Raw genomic sequence first — 20,134 nt, 5'->3', positions numbered from 1 at the left:
CCTATCACGTCTTTTTTTTTTTTTAACACTGGAAATGGCGGCGGCGGCAGCCAGTCGGAAGACCGGCTGCCGCAGCCACAGCTGCCGAAGCCGCCGCTGGAGCTGCCGCCACCCGGAAGATCCGTCCCAGGTAAGTCTTGTCCCGGGGGGGATCCGCAGGGGGCGGGGAGTGGCAGGCCGTTCCTCCACAGATTTTGGGGGTCCGAATGCACTGGCATTTGGCCTCACCGAGATCCGTGGCGGAATTCTCTGCCATCCCTAGCTATCTGGGAGCATGAAAGTTGGTGCCATCCATATACTAATAACCCCAAGATTTTCATCATGTCCAGGCAAGGCAATAGCACCCCTGGATGCATGTCTGAGATCAGTGATGGACTGGATGAGAGTGGATGAACGTGTATAATCCAGGTAAGATAAAGTTGATATCTGGCCTCAATTGGAGGACTCAATGGACTGGCTAGGTAGGGAAATGTCTGTTCTGGACAGAGTTATGCTCTTCCAAAAGGATTGGATTTGCAGCAGCTTGGGGTACTTTTAGGTTCCTTGGATCTTAAATAGCAGCTGTGGTTGAAGTGCTAGTGGTGCCCACTACTGGAAGTAGGGATGTACGAAACTCCCCTTACCTGGCTCCGCTGGGTTCCGCTGGAGGGGGGAGGCACTCTGTCCCTCCCCCTGGAATCCTCACTGGGGGGGAGGCACTCTGCGCCTCCCCCCTGGGATCCTGGCCGGCCGGCTCCGCTCCGCGGGGATTCCGCAGAGCCGCCTGCCGGCTCCGCCAGCAGCCAGACATCCGGCCGCTGGGTAACAGGGACACAAATGGCAGCGGCCGTAGCTGCCACCGTTTGCATCCCTGTAGTCAGCCGTGATAGGCTATGTAAAGACTTACGTAGCCTATCATGTCTGGCTTAAAAAAAAAAACACGCATGTATGCAAATGGCGGCAGCTATGGCCGCCGCTATTTGCATTCCTTATTTTTGGCCATCTTAGTCTACGTAAATATTTATGTAGACTAAGACGGCGAAAATAAGGGAGAACACAAATAGCGTCCGCTATGCTATTTGCGTTCCCCTTATTTTCGCTGTCTTAGTCTACGTAAATATTTACATAGACTAAGACGGCCAAAAATAAGGAACGCAAATATAAGGAACGCCGTAGCCGCCGCCATTTGCGTATGCGCGTTTTTGTTTTGTTTTTTAAGCCAGACGTGATAGGCTACGTAAGTCTTTACATAGCCTATCACGGCTGACTACAGGGACGCAAACGGTGGTAAAAAAAACACAAAAAACGACAAGACTGCAAATGGCGGCAGCGGTAGCCGGTCGGAAGACCAGCCGCCGCCGCCAGAGCCGCTGACGCCCGGAAGATCCACCCCAGGTAAGTCTTGTCTGGGGGGGGATCCGCGGGGGGGCGGGGGGGCAGGCCGTTCCGCCACAGATTTCAGGTGGCCGAATGCACTGGCATTCGGCCTCACTGAGATCCGTGGTGGAATTCTCCGACATCCCTAACTGGAAGAGAGAGCCACTGTAGTTCATGCTTTGATGACTAGATTACTAGAAAGTTTGATTTTACATGGACCCTAGGTTGTCCAGGGATGTGGACTGAGGTATCATCATGTGGATGACACCCAACTCTACCTCTTCTTTTTGTCTAATTCAGGCAAATCAATGGGTGTTCTGAACCAGTGTCTGGGTATGGTAATGGACTGGATGAACACCAATAAATTGAGACTCAATTCAGGTAAGATGAAGGCACTGCTAGGGGGTGGTATGTTTGCCTAGCTGAGTGGTGTTCAACTTGGTTTGGAGGGACTGCACACCCCTAAAGAATCCGGCTTGTGGTCTGGGGTGCTCTTCGATCCAGCACTGTCTCTGGAGTGTTGAGGTGGCCTCAGTGACTCAGAGAGCCTTTTATCAGCTTGTATCAGCCAGTATACCAGCTGTGGCCCTATCTGGACAGAGGTGGGCTCGCTAGAATTATACACACCCTGATAACCTCCTATTTGGATTAGTATGTGTTATATGTGTGGTTTAGAAACTTCAGTTAACTCCAAAAGAGGGCAGCAAGCGGTGGTGTGGTGGTAAATTCTGACGTGCAGGTGCCCATTTTGCCTGTCCTCATAGTCACGCCTCCAAGGAGAGTCCAAAAACTGCAGGCAGCTGTGTAGATCCCTATCAACAAACCAGTTTCCATCTCTCCCAGCAGCAGGTCTTTTGCAAAGCGAATGGGTCTGAATTGCCCATTCAAGACAAAGCCACCCCAGAATACTTTGCATTACAACAGGGAGCAACATATTGTTTATGGGAAAATTCATTTCCCGCCAGCTACTGTGAGGATTGCAACTAAGCTCAGAGGCAACAGGGAAGTCTGAGGGCGGTGGCAGAGGATATGAGCATCCCTGCTAATAAAAAAGTGTTGGTGCGGCATCCCTGTGAGCCCCACTGCACCACTGGCAGCAAGACAGCTAACTAGGGCTGCACAGTATGACCACATTATATCAGTGCTCTGTGATCTGCACTGGCTGCAAGTCCATTTCTGGGCCCAATTCAAAGTGGAGCTCCTCCCATGACTGTTTATATGTTTTTATGTAAATTGTTTTACACTTTGTATTTTAATGGTTTTTAAACCAGAGAGTTTCAGCTATGTCAAAGTATAGACAGACATGCAATTATTATTATTAATAATAATAATCACTGCCTGGTTCCCTCGAGCTCCCTTGTAATTCAAGCACTGGACCTTATACTCCAATGAAGTGAGTGATAGGATGTCATCCCCGCAGGTCAAAACTGACATTTAGAAACTAGGGTGAATAAATTAGGCTTTTGTCAGAGTGACAGGAAATCAAAATTAGATGCAATAACTATTTAATAAAATTCAAACTATGGGAGTTTAAGAAAGAAAACTGTTGCTGTGGTTCAGACATAGGGATGTATGAAAGTCACTTACCTTTTCAAAGGGTGACATTCGCGGTGGGAGGGAGGCGCTCCGTCCCTCCCCCCGAAATTCTCCCCGGCCGGCTCCGCTCCGCAGCGACTCCACGGAGCTGCCGGCCGGGGCTGCCCACAGCCAGACATCCAGCCACTGGGCAGCCTGCAAAGGGACGCAAATGGCGGCCGCTATGTAAATATTTACATAGCCTATCATGGCAAAAAAAAAAAAAGGAACGCAAATGGTGGCCGCTGTAGCCGCCACCGTTTGCTTTCCTCTTTTTTTTTTGCCATGATAGGCTACGTTAATACTTACATAGCCTATCACGGCCTCCACAGGGACGCAAATGGTGTCCCTGCGTTAGCCGTGATAGGCTACGTAAGTATTTATGTATGGCGTTGGGGGATTAACAGGCCAGCTGAGGAGAAGAGGGGCTAGACACCTTACAGCTGTCCCCTCTTCTGGTTCTTCCCCCAACCTGATGGTTCCTGGCAGCCTTACCAGTCTGCCCTCGGGTCTGGTGGTGCTGCTGCTGAATGCCAGGTCGGCCCAAAATAAGACCTCCCTCATCCATGATTTGATTGTGGATGAGGGGGCTGACCTGGCATGTATTACTGAGACCTGGGTGGGGGAACTGGGAGGGGTCACTCTCTCCCAGCTGTGCCCTCCTGGTTACTCGGTGCAGCACCAACACCGACTTGAGGGTCGGGGAGGGGGGGTTGCCGTGGTCTATAGGAATTCAATCTCCCTCTCCAGGCTTCCTGCTCATTCGAGTGCAGATCTTGAGTGTCTGTACCTTGTGTTGGGTACCCGGGACAGATTAGGGATTCTGTTGGTGTACCGCCCACCCCGCTGCCCATCGGACTCCCTGCCTGAGCTGACGGAGGTGGTCTCGGACTTGGTGTTGAGGACCCCCAGGATGATGGTCCTGGGGGATCTCAACTTCCATGCCGAGGCCGCTGTATCCGGGGCGGCTCAGGACTTCATGGCCGCCATGACAACCATGGGGCTGTCCCAACATGTCATCGGCCCAACGCATATAAAAGGACACACGCTTGATCTGGTTTTCTTGACTGGGCAGGAGGATGGTGATCTGAAAGTAGAGGAATTAACATCTGTCCCTTTGTCATGGTCAGATCACTTCCTGCTGAGGTTTAGACTTCTGGCAGCCTTTCCCCTCTGCAAGGGTGGGGGACCTATTAAAATGGTCCACCCCCGGAGATTAATGGATTCCGATGGATTCCAGAGGGCTCTGGGGGATTTTCCTGCTGGTATGGCTGGTGCTCCTGTCGAAGCCCAGGTCGCTCTGTGGAATGCAGAGATGACTCGGGCGGTTGACACGATCGCACCCAAGCGCCCTCTCCCTCTGAGCAGAGCCCGGCCAGCTCCTTGGTATACACCTGAGCTGAGGGCAATGAAGCAAGAGGGGAGACGGCTAGAACGCAGGTGGAGGAAAACTTGTGCTGAGTCTGACCGAACACAGGTAAGAGCCCACTATCGAGCCTACTCTGTGGCGGTGAGGGTGGCAAAGAGGTAGTTCTTTTCCACCAGCATTGCATCTTCTCAGTGTCGCCCGGCAGAGCTTTTCCGAGTGGTTCGCGGCCTGTTACATTCTGGGCCAGGGAGAGAGACGGTGGAACCCTCGGTAGCACGCTGTGACGAGTTTGCGCGGCACTTTGAGGATAAAGTCGCTCAGATTCGTCATGAATTGGACACCACCATTAATGCAGTTCCATTGGTAGAGGCGTTCAGAGCACCGTCTGGTCCAGTTTTATTGGATGAGTTTCAGTTACTGAGGCCTGAGGATGCGGACAAGGTGCTTGGCCAAGTCCGATTGACCACTTGTGTGCTTGACCCTTGCCCTTCATGGCTTATTAAATCAAACAAGGAGGGGTTGTCCGGCTGGGTCCAGGAGGTTGTAAATTCCTCCTTGAGAGAGGGAGTGGTGCCTGCCGCTTTAAAAGAGGCAGTAATTAGACCACTCCTGAAAAAGCCTAACCTGGACCCAGAGGATGTTAACAATTATAGGCCAGTGGCCAACATCCCCTTCCTGGGCAAGGTGCTTGAGCGGGTGGTTGTAGGACAGCTCCAGGCACTCTTGAATGAAACGGATTATCTAGATCCATTTCAATCGGGCTTCAGGCCTGGTTTTGGAACGGAAACTGCCTTGGTCGCCCTGTGGGATGACCTCTGCCGGGAGAGGGACAGGGGGAGTGCGACCCTGTTGATTCTCCTGGACCTCTCAGCGGCTTTCGATACCATCGACCATGGTATCTTTCTGGATAGGTTGTCTGGGTTGGGAGTTGGAGGCACTGCACTACAGTGGTTCCGCTCCTACTTGGATGGCCGATTCCAGAAGGTGGTGCTGGGGGATTATTGCTCTGTGCCATGGCAATTGTGCCATGGGGTTCCACAGGGCTCTATTCTATCCCCCATGCTGTTTAACATCTACATGAAACCGCTGGGGGAGGTTATCCGGAGGTGTGGGCTGAGGTGCCATCAATATGCAGATGACACCCAGCTCTACCTCTCTTTCTCATCAAAACCAGGTGAGGCAGTGGCTGTTCTGAACCAGTGCCTGGGCACGGTAATGGACTGGATGAGGGCCAATAAACTGAAACTCAATCCAGACAAGACGGAGGTACTGTTAGTGGGTGGTTCGTCTGCCCAGCTAGGTGATATTCAACCTGTTCTGGAAGGGGTTGCACTCCCCCTAAAGGATCAGGTTCATAGTTTGGGGGTGCTCTTGGATCCAGAACTGTCACTTGAGGCACAGGTGAACTCAGTGGCACGGAGCACTTTTTATCAGCTTAGGCTGGTATACTAACTACGCCCTTATCTGGACAGAGATAGCCTAGCTACAGTTATCCATGCTCTGATAACTTCTCATCTGGATTACTGCAATGCGTTATACGTGGGGCTGCCTTTGAAAACGGTCCGGAAACTTCAGCTGGTCCAAAATAGGGCAGCAAGATTGTTAACAGGGACTGGCCTGCGAGCTCATATTACGCCAGTACTTTTCCAGCTGCACTGGCTGCCGGTCCATTTCCGGGACCGATTCAAAGTGCTGGTGTTAACATTCAAAGCCCTTAACGGCTTGGGGCCAGGTTACCTGAAGGATCGCCTCCCCCCATATGTGCCTGCCCGGACCTTAAGATCATCATCAGCGGCCCTTCTCCGTGAGCCCCTGCCAAAGGAAGTGAGGCGGGTGGCTACTAGGAGGAGGGCTTTTTCTGTTGTGGCACCCCGGCTCTGGAATGAGCTCCCTAGTGAGGTTCGCCTGGCGCCTACATTGTACTCCTTTCGGCGCCAGGTGAAGACCTTTTTATTTTCCCAGGCATTTTAGCTTTCTAAATTTTTATCTTTGCTGTTTTAAATCTGTATTTTAAACTCCTGTACTGCTGCTAGGTTTTATTGTGGTTGTATTGTTATATTGTGGTTTTAATGTTCTATATATTTTAAATTGTTTTATTGTGTGTTGTTTGGTTTTAGTTTTTGTGAACCGCCCAGAGAGCTTCGGCTATTGGGCGGTATAGAAATGAAATAAATAAATAAATAAATAAATAAATAAATTAATATAATGAAGAAGTGAATGGCGGCCGCAGACGTGGCCGCCATTCGCAAAGCAGGGCGAACGGCAGCAGGTAAGTGCTCCGTTTCGCGTGCCTTTCGCAGGGTGGGGGGGCAGGGGGCTTTGTTCTGCCATGGATTTCCGTGGCGGAATTCTCTGACATCCCTATTCAGACATCAAAAAGATGTGAATGTTGTGATGCCATTCTAAAACATGTGATACCTTTTTTGAAACTCTAATTTTCTGTCAAGTAGTTACATGTTTTAAATTAGCAGTCCTTACACCACTGATGTTATCAAGGAGCATGATTGATTAGGGGATCTAAAAATGTATAACTATGTGCTACTATTAAGAAAGAAATAGAAAATAAAACTGCAATTTTATACTGCCTTTATACAAATTTACTGTGCAACCACAACTGGAATACTATGTAAGGTCTGGTTATTGCACTTCAAAAAGGACATTGTAGAGTTGGAAAGGTGCAGGCAAGGGCAACCAAACTGAATAGCATCAAGGGGCTGGAGCATCTCCTCTATGAGCAAAGGTTACAACATCTGGGACTCTTTAGCTTAGGAAAAAAAACAAGTGAGAGGAGACAAGATAGAGGTGTACAAAATTATGCATGGTGTGGAGTATGTGGATTCAGAGACATGTATTCCGTCTCTCATAATACTAGAACACAGGCTCATCCCATGATTCTGACTGGTGAGATTCAGGACAGATAAAAGGAAGTACTTATTCACAGAGTACATAGATAAACTCTGGAATTCGCTACCACAGGATGTAGTGATAGTCACTAATTTGGATGGGTTTAAAAGGGGATTAGACAAATTCATGGAGGAGAAGGCTACTAGTCATGATGGCTATATGCTACCTCCAGTGCTAGACATGGTATGCATATGTACACAAGTTGCTGGGGAACACAAGTGGGAGGGAGGGTGCTATTGCAGTCATGTCCTACTTGTGGGTTTCCCACAGGCTGCTAGTTAGCCACTGTATAAACAGAATGTTGGACTAGATGGGCCCGTAGTCTGATCCCGCATGGCTCTTCTTATGAAGATTTCATAACATGAAATCTTATGTGCATCACTTTACATTTGCTTACATTGAACAGCATTTACAATTTAGATGCCTATTCTCCCAGTTTGGAGAGATCCTTTTGGAGCTCTTCCCAATCTCTTTTTGTTTTAACCACCCTAAATAATTTGGTGTCATCTGCAAACTTGGCCACTTCACTGCTCACTCCTAGTTCCAGATCATTTATGAACAAGTTGAAAAGCACTGGTCCTAAAATAGATCCCTGTGAGACCCCACTATTTACTTCCCTCCATCTGGAGAATTTACCATTTATTCCTACTCTTTGCTTTCTGTTCTTTAACCAGTTACTGATCCATAAGAGGACCTGTCCTCTGATTCCATGACTGCTGAGTTTGCTCAGGAACCTTTGGTGAGGGACTTTGTCAAAAGCCTTTGGAAGTCCAAGTAAACAATGTCTACCGGATGACCCCTGTCTACATGTTTATTGACACTCTCAAAGAACTCTAAAAGGTTAGTGAGATGGGACTTACCTTTGCAGAAGCCGTGTTGATTCTTTTTCAGCAGGGCTTCTCCTTTTATATGCTTACTAATTTTATCTTTAATAATGCCTTCAACCAATTTACCCAGAACAGACATTAATTTCCCAGATCCCCCCTGGATCCCTTTTTGAAAATTGGTGTCACATTGGCCATCTTTCAATCCTCTGGCATAGAGACTGATCTTAGGGACATGTTGCATATTTTGGTTAGAAGATCAGCAATTTTATATTTGAGTTCTTTGGGAACTCTAGGATGGTTACTATCTGGGCCCAGTGATTATTTGCTTTCAATTTATCAGTAAGGTTGAGAACTTCATACTTTGTCACCACTATTTGCCTTGGTTCCTCAGACTCCCTTCCTGAAAACATCAGTTCAGGCACAGGTATCTGTCCTATATCTTCTGCAGTGAAGACAAATGAAAAGAATTCATTCAGCTTCTCTGCAATCTCCTCGTCCTCCTTCAGTACTCTTTTAATTCCATTGTCATCCAGTGGTCCAACTGCCTCCCTAGCTGGTTTTTTGCTTCTGATATAGTTAAAGAATTCTTTATTGTTGGCCTTGATGTTGTTAACAATATGCTCTTCAAAATGTTTTTCTGCATCTTTTATTGTCTGCTTGCATTGCCTTTGTGAAAGCTTGTGCTCCCTTTTGTTTTCCTCACCTGGCCAAGATTTCCATTTTCTGAAGGAAGCTCTCTTTTCTCTAATAGCTCCCTTAACACTGCTCATTAACCATGCCTGTGACCTCTTGGACTTGGTGCTACCTTTCCTAACCTGTGCTATACATTTTAGCTGGGTTTCTATTATTGTGGTTTTGAGTAATCCCCAAGCATTCTGAAGGGATTTAATCCACTTGACTCCCCCTTTTAACTTCCTTTTTACCAGTTCCCTCATTTTAGAGAAGTTTCCTCTTTTGAAGTCAAATGTGACTGTGTTGGACTTCCTGGGCAATTTTCCACTTAGATATATATTAAATCTTATAGCACTGTGATCACTGTTTCGAAGTGGTTCATCAACATTGACTTCTCATACTAGGTCCTGGGAAATACCATTTAGGATTAAATCCAAGGTTGCTTCCCCTCTGGTGGGTTCCATGACCAACTGTTCTAGGGCACAATCGTTTAGGTCATTGAGAAATTTAACCTCTTTGTTGTGGATGGAACATGCATTTATCCAATCAATGTGGCGGTAATTGAAGTTGCCCATTATTATACACTTCGTTGTTTGGAGGCCTCCTTGATTTGGTTTTCCATCTCAAGGTCACTCTGAGCATTCTGGTCTGGGGGATGATAGCATGTTTCTAGCACTAAATTAGTTTTGGAGCCTGGTATTGTCACCCACAGTGCTTCTGTGGAAAAGCCTATCCCTTTTAGGTGTTCAAGTCCACTCAACACTATGCCCTCTTTGACGTACAAGGCAACACCTCCCCCAGAACGGGGAGTACTTCCCCAGGGAAGTACACCTTCCCTGTCCTTTCTATAGAGTTTATATCCAGAGATGACCGTATCCCACTGTCTGAATGACAATATGCCATTAACCAGTCTACGCATAATAGATAATTGTTATATACGAGATGCGGTTATTTCAGACATACAAATGGTGGCGAGTAAGAATCTGCTCCAGGTAACTAAGACAATTTATAAAAGTTGGTTTTCCCTCCTTGCCCCGCTTTAGGCCACAAATTCAGCCAGCCAGCCAGCCAAGCCAGTGAAAAATGATGTGGGCCAGCAACTTCTGTAAATGAACACATCACTTCACTCAGTTTATTATCTATCATACATTTACAGGATTTCCTTTCATTCACAGCTTGAAGTAACCTTCAACCAAAGTGACTTTGAGACCTTTACAGCATCTAACCTTTGCACATGGTGAGTATATTGCCATTGTTCTACTTTGTCCCTTTCCAAAGCAATGTCTAAACGTTTTATGCAGCCTTACCCAACCTGGCACCCTCCAGATGTGTTGGACTACAACTCCCAGAATTCCCCAGCCACTTATGGGTGTTGTAGTCCAATGCAAGTGGAGGGCACCAGGTTGGGGAAAGCTGCTCATATGCTTCACATACACCAAGTGTGAACAGCTTATGGTCTTACTGTGAACATACAAAGCTGCCTTATACTCAGTCTGACCAATGGACCTATGCTGCTAGGTTCAGCTAAAGACTCTGCTAAATATTATTCTCTTAAATTGGAGATTCCACAGGTTAAAACCAGGGCCTTCTACATGAAAAAAACACATGCTCTAACACTAAGCTAAGGATCCTTTCCTTGAAATGTACAATTACATTATCGTCTATCACTTTGCACTTCCTAGCAGAAGTAATACAGAATATGTCAGGAGCGGCAAGGGCTAAAACTGGAAATCCCTGAATCATTAACACTGCTGCTCCATGTGGTAAAACAACCAAACATAACGCTGTTCATAGTCATGTGCCCCCCAAAATGAACTGTCTTTTTGACTTTACACTGTATATTTTCAATAATTCAATAACTGAGAGCAGAGCACTATCTATAATTTCAGTTGCAGACCAGCCTCTTGAAATAATGTTCCCACTGTACAGACACAATATTTTAATGTAGATGCTCTCTTGCCTCTCCATTAAAGAGTGGATACAAGAAAGGTAAAGAATATGGCATAGCCTGAGGGCTGACTGTGACAAAGTAAACCAAAATTATGAACATAATTAATGCAGCAGATAAGAAGTTGTCAGTAATGTATTCTGCATGGTCTATGAACCAGTCACTGAAAACAGCATCTCACCAGTGCAAAGTCTCATAATGATGCTGAAACATCAGGTTCAGAGGACTCCATGAACACCAAACTCATGCTATGAAAAGGAAATTATTCAAAATGTAAATATTGTAAGTGGTGAGAGGAGACAATTTGGTGAAATGGCACATTAAAGACTAAAGCATAAAGACTGCAATCCTGTATCCACTTACTAGGGAGTAAGGCCCATTGAACTTTATGGAACTTACTTCTAAGTAGACTTATATGGGATCACAGCACAAGATTTTATGCACTACAGTCCACCAAAAGTTGCATGATGAAATGTTGTATCTGATGAACTGGGCTCTCATCCACAAATGTGTATCTGATAATGTATTTATTTTATTTATTTATTGCATTTATATCCCACCTTTTTTCCTCTTGCAAGGAACCTAAGACAATTTACATTATCCTCCTCCTCCTCCTCTCCATTTTAGCCTCACATCAACAACCCTGTGAGGTAGGTTGGGCTGAGAGTCTGTGACTGGCCCAAAGTCATCCAGTGAGCTTCCATGGCCGAGTGGGGACTAGAATCTGGATCTCCCAACTCCCAGTCCAACACTCTCACCTTTACATCACGCTGGCTCTCGACTAAGACTAACATTGTTAGTCTTAAAAGTGCCACAAGACACTCTTTTTATTGAGAACCAAGGATTTTGTTACATGTGGCTATTAGAATATTTTATAGGGATGTACTAAAGTCCCTTACCTTTTACGAAAGTTGATTCGTGGGGGGGGGGGAGGCGCTACATCCCTCCCCCCGAAATTCTGGCCAGGGGGGGAGGCGCCCCGTCCCTCCCCCCCGAAATTCTGGCCGGGGGAGGTGCCCCGTCCCTCCTGCCGCGAATCTTGTCCTGACGGGACTGCAAATGGTGGCGGCTGTAGCCGCCGCCGTTTGCTTCCCTGCAGTCAGCCGTGATAGGCTACGTAAATGTTTATGTAGCCTATCATGGCTGAGTTTTTTAAAAAAACACCGCGCATACACATATGGCGGCGCCTATGGGCGCCGCCATTTGTGTTCCTTATTTTGGCACGTCTAGTCTACGTAAACATTTACGTAGACTACGGCGAAAATAAGGGGAACGCAAATAGCGTAGCGTCTACGCTATTTGCGTTCCCCTTATTTTCGCCGTAGTCTATGTAAATGTTTACGTAGACTAGACGTGCCAAAATAAGGGACGCAAATGGTGGCGCCCATGGGCGCCGCCATTTGCGTACGCGCGTTTTTTGTTTTTGTTTTAACTCAGCCATGATAGGCTACGTAAACATTTATGTAGCCTATCACAGTATTTTTTAAAAATCTAGCCGTGATAGGCTACGTAAATCTTTACGTAGCCTATCACACTTTTTTGTTTTTTGTTTTTTAACTTGGAAATGGCGGCGGCGGCAGCTGGTCGGAAGCCGGCCGCCGCAGCCGCCGCCGCCAAACGGCAGCCACAAGGGACATTCGCACAAGGTAAGTCCCATCCCGGGGGCGGGCGGGGGGGGCAGACCATTTCGCCACCGATTTCGGGGGGCCGAATGCGCTGGCGTTCGGCCTCCCCGAGATTCGTGGCAAAATTCTCTGACATCCCTAAATTCTTATACAATCAGAGGACAGCAGGAGCAACAAGTGAATTGTGCAAGCAAAAGCCATTGTTTAGGTAAGAGTATGTTGGCCAATATGAGCTTGTGAGGGAACAGCTAGCTTACCATGTTTTACTTTTATTTCCTATGAGGAAACAGACTCAGCTTCACACCAGTGGGAATAGCCCTTACGTGATTAGGGATGTATGAAAATCACTAACCTTTCGCAGATTATGTTTATGGTTGGGGGGAAGGCGTTCCGTCCCTCCCCCCGGAATCCTGGCTGGGGGGGGGAGGTGCTCCATTCCTCCCCCCCTCCCGGAATCCTGGCCAGCCGGCTGTGCTCCGCAGCGATTCTGCGGAGCCGCCGGCCAGCTCCACCAGCAGCCGGACATCAGGCCACTGGCTAGCAGGGACACAAATGGCGGCGGCCGTAGCCGCCGCCATTTGCGTCCCTGCAGTCAGCTGTGATAGGCTACGTAAATGTTTATGTAGCCTATCACGGCTGATTCAAACAAAAAAACCAAAAAACCCCGTGTGTACACAAATGGCACCGCCATTTGCGTTCCTCATTTGGCACGTCTTAGTCTACGTAAACATTTACGTAGACTAAGACAGTGAAAATAAGGAAAGCAAATGGCGGCAGCCATGGCCGCCGCCATTTGCGTACGTGCGTTGTTGTTGTTGTTTTAAGTCAGCCACGATAGGCTATGTAAAGATTTACGTAGCCTTTCACGGTGTTTTTTTAAAATCTAGCCATGATAGGCTCTGTAAATCTTTCCGTAGCCTATCACATGTTTTTTTTTTTTTTTAACCTGGAAATGGCGGCTGTGGCAGCTGGTCGGAAGACTGGCCGCCGCCGCCGAACCACCGCCGGAGCCGCCGCTGGAGCCGCCGCCGCCACCAGGAAGATCCGCCCAAGGTAAGTCCCGTCCCGGGGGGGGGGCGGGGGGGAGAGCCGTTCTGCCACTGATTTCAGGGGGCCAAATGCTCTGGGATTTGGCCTTCCCGAGATCCGTGGCGGAACTTTCGTACATCCCTATATGTGATATAGCGAAAGCTGCAAGCAAACGTATGCAGCTGTCACATTGTGCCCACCCTGTCTGAGTAAAGCCACAGAGTACATGATATTGTACATATCCCCTGCCACAGTGCACCCCCATAGGCCCCCGAGCGGTCTTCCCAATCTATTCTCCTGAAGTAGGAGGTTGCCTCAGAGCAGGGGGGAGGGAGGAGGCATGTACCTCTGTGCCTTGGCCTACTAAATAGCCCTTAGTTTGATACAGCAAAGTCTTCAAGCAAACCTATGCAGTAGTCAGAGAGCTGGACACATTGTGCCCGCCCAGTGTGAGTGAAGCTATGCCTACTGACACCCTTAAGCATGGTCCCTGCCAGGTGCACCCCGTGACCCCTTTAGGTGGGATCTGTCCACACCATTCCCCTGAGGAGGGGCTGCCCCAAAGCAGGCAGAGAGGACAGGGCTGTAACTGTGTACCTTGGCCTACTAATCTCCCCCTTGCTTCAAACTGAAGTGACTACAAAACTATGCACTGGTTAGGGATGCCTGGCCCTAGTAGCTGAAAATGTACTGCAGGCTTCAACTACATGGACATATTTAAAGTAATTAAATTTAATTAATGTATTTTAAAAACAAAATATCTTCAAGATGAACACCCTTAGAGTCCCCTTAGTATGCATGCAAGTTTCAAGTGTCAAGGTTTCACAGTCTTGGAGCTATGGAGGTGATGGACAGACAGACACAAATCCTCTTTTATTATTACAGAGAAAAACTGTGTTCTCCAGTGATATTCATTCTGCTTTATAAAGTATTGCTGCTGTTGTTAAGATGGGGTTTTTCTTCTCCAGGGGCTGATATGACAAACCTTTCGTGCATCACAGCTTTTTAAAAATTCCATTATACAAAGGCTCCCATGTTTTGGTGGCCCATGCAATGGACATAAGGCGCTGAAAAAAAAGTGCTTGCATGTCAATCGTCCGTAAACATGCATTCATGCCATGGTAGGAAAAATAATCAATTTTTGATGACTGTGTAGCTGCAGCAGTATGGAATGTAATACTTTGTCACACAGTGGGGTTTGTCTGCATTGGCCCTGTGTAAAGATTTATCAGCAAACCATCCACAGTGAACACCACTAAATCTAAGAGATCAGAAAAGCTTTCCCTTTCATTCTTTCACAGAGAATTAGTTGGGAGAACATAGCTATAGCACATAAATTACAGGTTATGGGTTTGACTGGAGTTTATCTTTAAACTACTGACTCTTTAATAGGTATATGTGGATTTTGTTAAATCCATTCCGTCTGTGTTTCATGGATTGTTGGGTGACTTTCATTCCGTCATCTGCTTATTGACAGAATCAGATTTTTTTTTAAGGGATGCATGAGAATTTTGTTTCACATGCGCAAGTGCACATTAGTGCAAGTGTGAATTTGTGCAAATCCCTCCAAAAGTAAACAACAGTCTGCAAGTCCACAGAATCCACATGATTTGGGAAAAGCTGGTCTGCCGTGGAATTCGCAGGTCGGATTAATAGAAATCTGAACTCATTTGAATGAGGATTTCTCCAGCATCCCTACTCTTGAATAATCATCACAGAATTTACCTTGAAACTTCAAGATAAACTTGTGATGACTATTCAAGAGCCAATAGTAGTTTGAGGTTTATGGAACTCATAATATTTTACTATAGGCTCTTCTAATCTGTACTATATTGCAAAGGGGTCCAGTGGATTTTAATGTTTAAAATGAAGGCATGAGATCAATAAAATCCCAGAAGAATCCTGAAGTTAAATTCAATAAAATTAGAAATCTAGTGTAATACATATATAACAAAGCATAATAAAGTAACGTATTAATGGAATTTGAAATCCTGAAGAAAAATCCACTGTGCCCTTCCACCATCTTTAAAGCATGATAAACTGTTTATAATGGAATTTACTTGAAAGGTGGTACCAGTGGCCTAATTGTCCTGTACACTATTCAATATTCTTCTACTGATACTGGGCCATAGAGTTCTCTCTTTTGGTTAACAGATATTATTGGTTCTTAGAACATAGACTGCACTCACAGCATTTCTTGAACCTTGACTCACATGGATCATGTAAAAAACATATAAATATAATATGAAAATGCCACTTGGATTGACTGCTCCAAATCCAAATTCATTCTAATGTGTTCCAAGCTCCACTGTCAGCAGAGAAGAGCACAATAACTATGAGCTATTACCATAACAAATAAACTATTTTCAAAGTCTTTTGTTTGTTTGGAAAAGGATGCAGATTGCAACAATATACTCAGTTTTTCATAGACAAAAGACTCTGAAAGGCCCAATGGTTTAATGACTTAGTCAACATCATACCAAATTGCTCTAAATCATAGTTCAGCATCCAGCCAGAAATCTCTACATACAAAATAAGTACATTGCTATAAAATAATTGCTTCTGATCTCAATTGTAATAACTCACATATACTAGTCAAAATTCAGTGTTTCTTTATGCCATGCTCATTCAGTGAATGTGCTAAAAAAAAAAAAGACAGTTTGTTACTGTCTGAGGTGCTATATGTTGCATCCAATGTTGGTCCCACTTAGAGTAAACCCACTGAAATGAATGGAACTTAATTTAGACTAATATTGCTACAACCCGCTAAATGCAGCCCTATCTCAGAAAAAAGACAGAAAGAACACAAAGACTGGGTTCACATGACACCCCAATCCACTGTGGGTAACAAGCCACAGTGGGTTGTCATGTCATCAGTACCTGGACCACTTTTGCCCAAGAAGCCACCCTGGCAACGATGGCTTGTTCTAGGTATTATTTCACCCACAATGGGTTGGCGTGTCATCCCATCCTGGCAAAGACATAATGGGTTGTGGTGACCGGGTTCAGAGCCACTCTTCCTGACTGCACCCACCCTCAAGCCTCCCTCAACAGTGACAGCCCCTCCACCAATGCCCAAACAGCACTCTGGAGGAGCTGTCACTCATTCGCCAATGCCTTTTTTATCTTACAGCCCTTTACATTTGCACAAATGGGGCTGTAATATATATTTTTAATTATTGGGGGGGGGGGCAGAAATGTGCACAAATGTATTCATTTCCCCCCAAGTTTTTCACAATTGCACGAGTGCATATGTGCTGCTGTCAGATATGTGTAGCCTTGCCTTGTCAATATCCTTGTATGTTTCAGCTGTCAAGGGGCACAAACTGCAGTATGAAACATGCAATTTTATTGATTGATTGATTTCATTTCTATCCCTCCCAATTTTACTGATTGGTTGATTTCATTTCTATCCCTCCCAATAGCTGAAGCTCTCAATACAAGGACATTGATGAGATGAGACTGCATATAGGCTAATTTGTGAACCATTTGACAGTGACGGGTCGGAAAAAGGGGACAATACTGCCCACTTAACAAGGTGATCCTCAGGGTTTTAAGTGCTGAACTGACATTCGTGGGTTCTCTGCTTCCATTCCACACATCCCTGAGTCTCCAGCGAGTCCTTCTAAATGTGACCTAGGCTCCCTCCACCCTGCCCTTTTCGCAGCTCCCATTCACAATAACTGTGTGTAAAATGATATTATTTTGAAGGATAAGCCTACTTTGTTTTTTATTATTGTAGGAGTCTCAGTATTTAACCTTTTACTTGTGTTAGGTTAATAGAAAAACAATAAAATATTTAGAAAAATTAACTCCATACTTTCTCTGTTAGAGAGGGGTGCCATTCTTGAAAAAAAAAATCAATTTGTACGCATTTTGTTAATTATAACTGTTGTTTCTAGAGGATAGAAGGAGGCTCTAATGGAAATGTGAGTCAGGGACTCCATTTCCCATTAGCCTGCCCTGCTGGGATTCTTCCCCTTTCCCAGATGTCCTGGGTAGGGGGGTCGGAGAAGCAAATGGAAGTTTGAGGGCCTGAATGGAAGAAGGTTCTGGCTTAGGATAGCCTGATGCTCTTTTGGAATCCCCAGGCAGGGGTGGGCAACTTGTGGCCCTCCAGATGGTTTGGCCTACAACTCCCATCCACCCTAATCAGCGTAGCCAATGGGAGGTATGCTGGTAGTTGTAGGCCAAAACACCTGGAGGGTCACAAGTTGCCCACCCCTGAGTTAGAGCTTTAAAAGCCTGGATTGAAGGACATTTGTTTACCTTTTTTTGGTAAAATCACGTGGCTTGGATGCGTCAGCCACTCTATAAACTGACAGTATCAGGGCAGATTAATTAAGGATCACATTAGACAGTTTTAAAAACATTAACTTTCCCTTCCCTAGTTTCTATGGATCTTCCTCAATATTACTGGTAATAAAGCATGTGTTTGCATTTTAAATCATTCCTGGCTTCATTATTTTTACAGGAATATTGTAGTTGAGTGCTAGTGTTTTTGCATGGGTTGAAGGAGACAAAATTTAGTTGGTGAGACCTCTGTTAAAATGTTCAGGTAATGAAATGAAACGTTCAGGCAGATTCACTAGGCTCTAAGAATCCTGCCTCTAGATTTACATGCTTAATTCCTTGATCAAATGCTTGTGTGTGAAAGTGACCTGTAGCTTGTGGCTCCTTAGTTTACTTTTCTTGACTGATCTTCTGTTCTATATCTTTTTTTACTCAATTCTCTGTCAATTATTCACTCACTGTCCTTGGATCTAATCTCATTCTCACTAGCATACTACATTTGTAAAAGGGATAATTTTTGCAGGACAGAAAAATTAGCCCTTTAACAAAGGTTTAATTAATTCCCTAATAATATGCTACGCACATGCATATTGTATGGAGGCGGTTACTTGCATGTGGATGACATTATGTGCTTTAGTTATTGGTTCTGTGTGTATTTCAAGTTCTTGTTTTATGTCTGTGGCACATTTTGTGCCTCTGGCACTAATCTAAAGTATGGCTGATTGATAGGGCACGGTTGCCTTATATCATTTTAGGGGACTGAGCTGGCTGGGCCCTACCTTCTTCTTGAGTTAGAATCATTCCCTCTCTGCTGGTGAAAGTTAGATACATCTAACTTTCTGAACACTGTGCCTCTTTTATTTGCTAGCCATCACCCTCTACTCCCAGCAACATTTACATGAAAACAAAGAGGAGATAAATATATTTCATTATTTTTTTAAAAAAAACACCTGCTGGTTTAAGACCAGAGTTAAGACTATCTCATGTTGGCTCAAGTTCCACAAAGTCAGGAAATTGGAAGCTAAGGCTAATGCTTTAACTGTTGTGCCTCATGATCAGTGATAATGTTATGCAATGTCACAAATTGTGCTTGCTTACAGCTTACTCTCCATGCACCCACACTTTTCCTTGGTCTTTCAGGCCCAAATCCAGATGGGGAGAATGGAGTGCCTGGGACCAGCAAAGATGTCCCACCTTGTCGTACTCCTATATTGCCTTATGACTCATCTGAGCCTTACTGTTTCACTAATCAAGGGTGAGGCTTCACTTTTATCCTATTTCATTTATCCCATTAAATGAAATCCAACTTATATTAGAGTAAGAAAATATGGGATGGGAGTTGGCTCCAGGAAGCTCTGGGAACTTGTCCAGCCCTGTCAATAAAGCTTACTTCAGAGTAACCTGCACAGGACTACAGTTTATAGCAGCTGTAGTTCCAGCCTCCCCTCCCTATTTCCAGAGGCATAGGACTTCCAAGTATGGCCCATTTTAAGAAGGATGCAGACAAACTGGAGAGGGTTCAGAGGAGGGCAACGAAGATGATCAGGGAACTGGAAACAAAGCCCTGTGAAGAGAGACTGAAACAACAGGGCATGTTTAGCCTTGAGAAGAAAGATTGAGGGGAGATATGATAGCGCTCTTCAAGTACTTGAAAGGTTGTCACAGAGAGGAAGGCCAGCATCTCTTCTCGATCATCCCAGAGTGCAGGACACAGAATAATGGGCTCAAGTGACAGGAAGCCAGATTCTGGCTGAACATCAGGAAAAACTCCCTTTTAGAGCAATATGACAATGGAACCAATTACCTAGGGAGGTGGGGGGCTCTCCCACACTGGAGGCATTCAAGATGAAGCTGGACAGCCATCTGTCAGATTCCTGCATTGAGCAGGGGGTTGGACTCGATGGTCTTGTAGGCCCCTTCCAACCCTACTATTCTATGATTCTATGGCCTACATCAAGATTTTAGTTTCCTTTCCCTTCTCCTCCCTCCAGTGTTTAGTCTGCCAGGCCAGTCAGCAGGTGCCACTTGCCACCTGTCTGACTATCTAAACATCTTCTGATCTTCTGTCTCACAAAAGATTTTTTTGATTAGGCAAGTGTAATATAAACCTTGTTGCCAGGTTGTGTGGCATGTACCACCACATAATGAGGCAGAAGCTCAGCAGGCAGAATTCCATCCCTTGCACCCCTTCCCTTGAGAAGTATAGATAAGTCAAATGGAACCCAGGCTAAAAAAATCAAGATGATCCCTCCGTGTTTGGACATCTCTCCCATGTCACTCTTAGAATTCAGGATCCTGATGAAACAGAGATTCAGAAGTGGTACTTGACTTCCACTCAGAATAGGCACAGTGTGATAGGAATGAATTTAAGCTACCTATTTGAGTATGAAACAGTGGAGATTAAATTCATTCCTAGAGTCTCTTGACTTCAATCGGCCATCCTAACAGTAACAGAGAGCAACAACAAAGGGTTCTTCTTCCCACACTGCCTTTAAGAGGCAGATGGCCCCTCCTATGAATATAACTCTTCATTCAC

At 45.6% G+C, this 20,134-nt stretch overlaps 1 protein-coding gene across 3 annotated transcripts in view; it reads right to left on the bottom strand.

Moving 5' to 3' along the window:
- ALKAL1 (ALK and LTK ligand 1) overlaps positions 1-20,134 on the bottom strand; it is a 68,182-nt gene that overhangs the window by 44,531 nt on the left and 3,517 nt on the right. The window lies entirely within an intron of this gene.

The sequence above is a fragment of the Heloderma suspectum genome, chromosome 4 (genome assembly GCF_057233095.1).
Source record: "Heloderma suspectum isolate Gila_16-S chromosome 4, 16-S_ref, whole genome shotgun sequence".
NCBI lineage: Eukaryota > Metazoa > Chordata > Lepidosauria > Squamata > Helodermatidae > Heloderma > Heloderma suspectum.
This window is presented reverse-complemented; position numbering and strand designations above follow the sequence as displayed.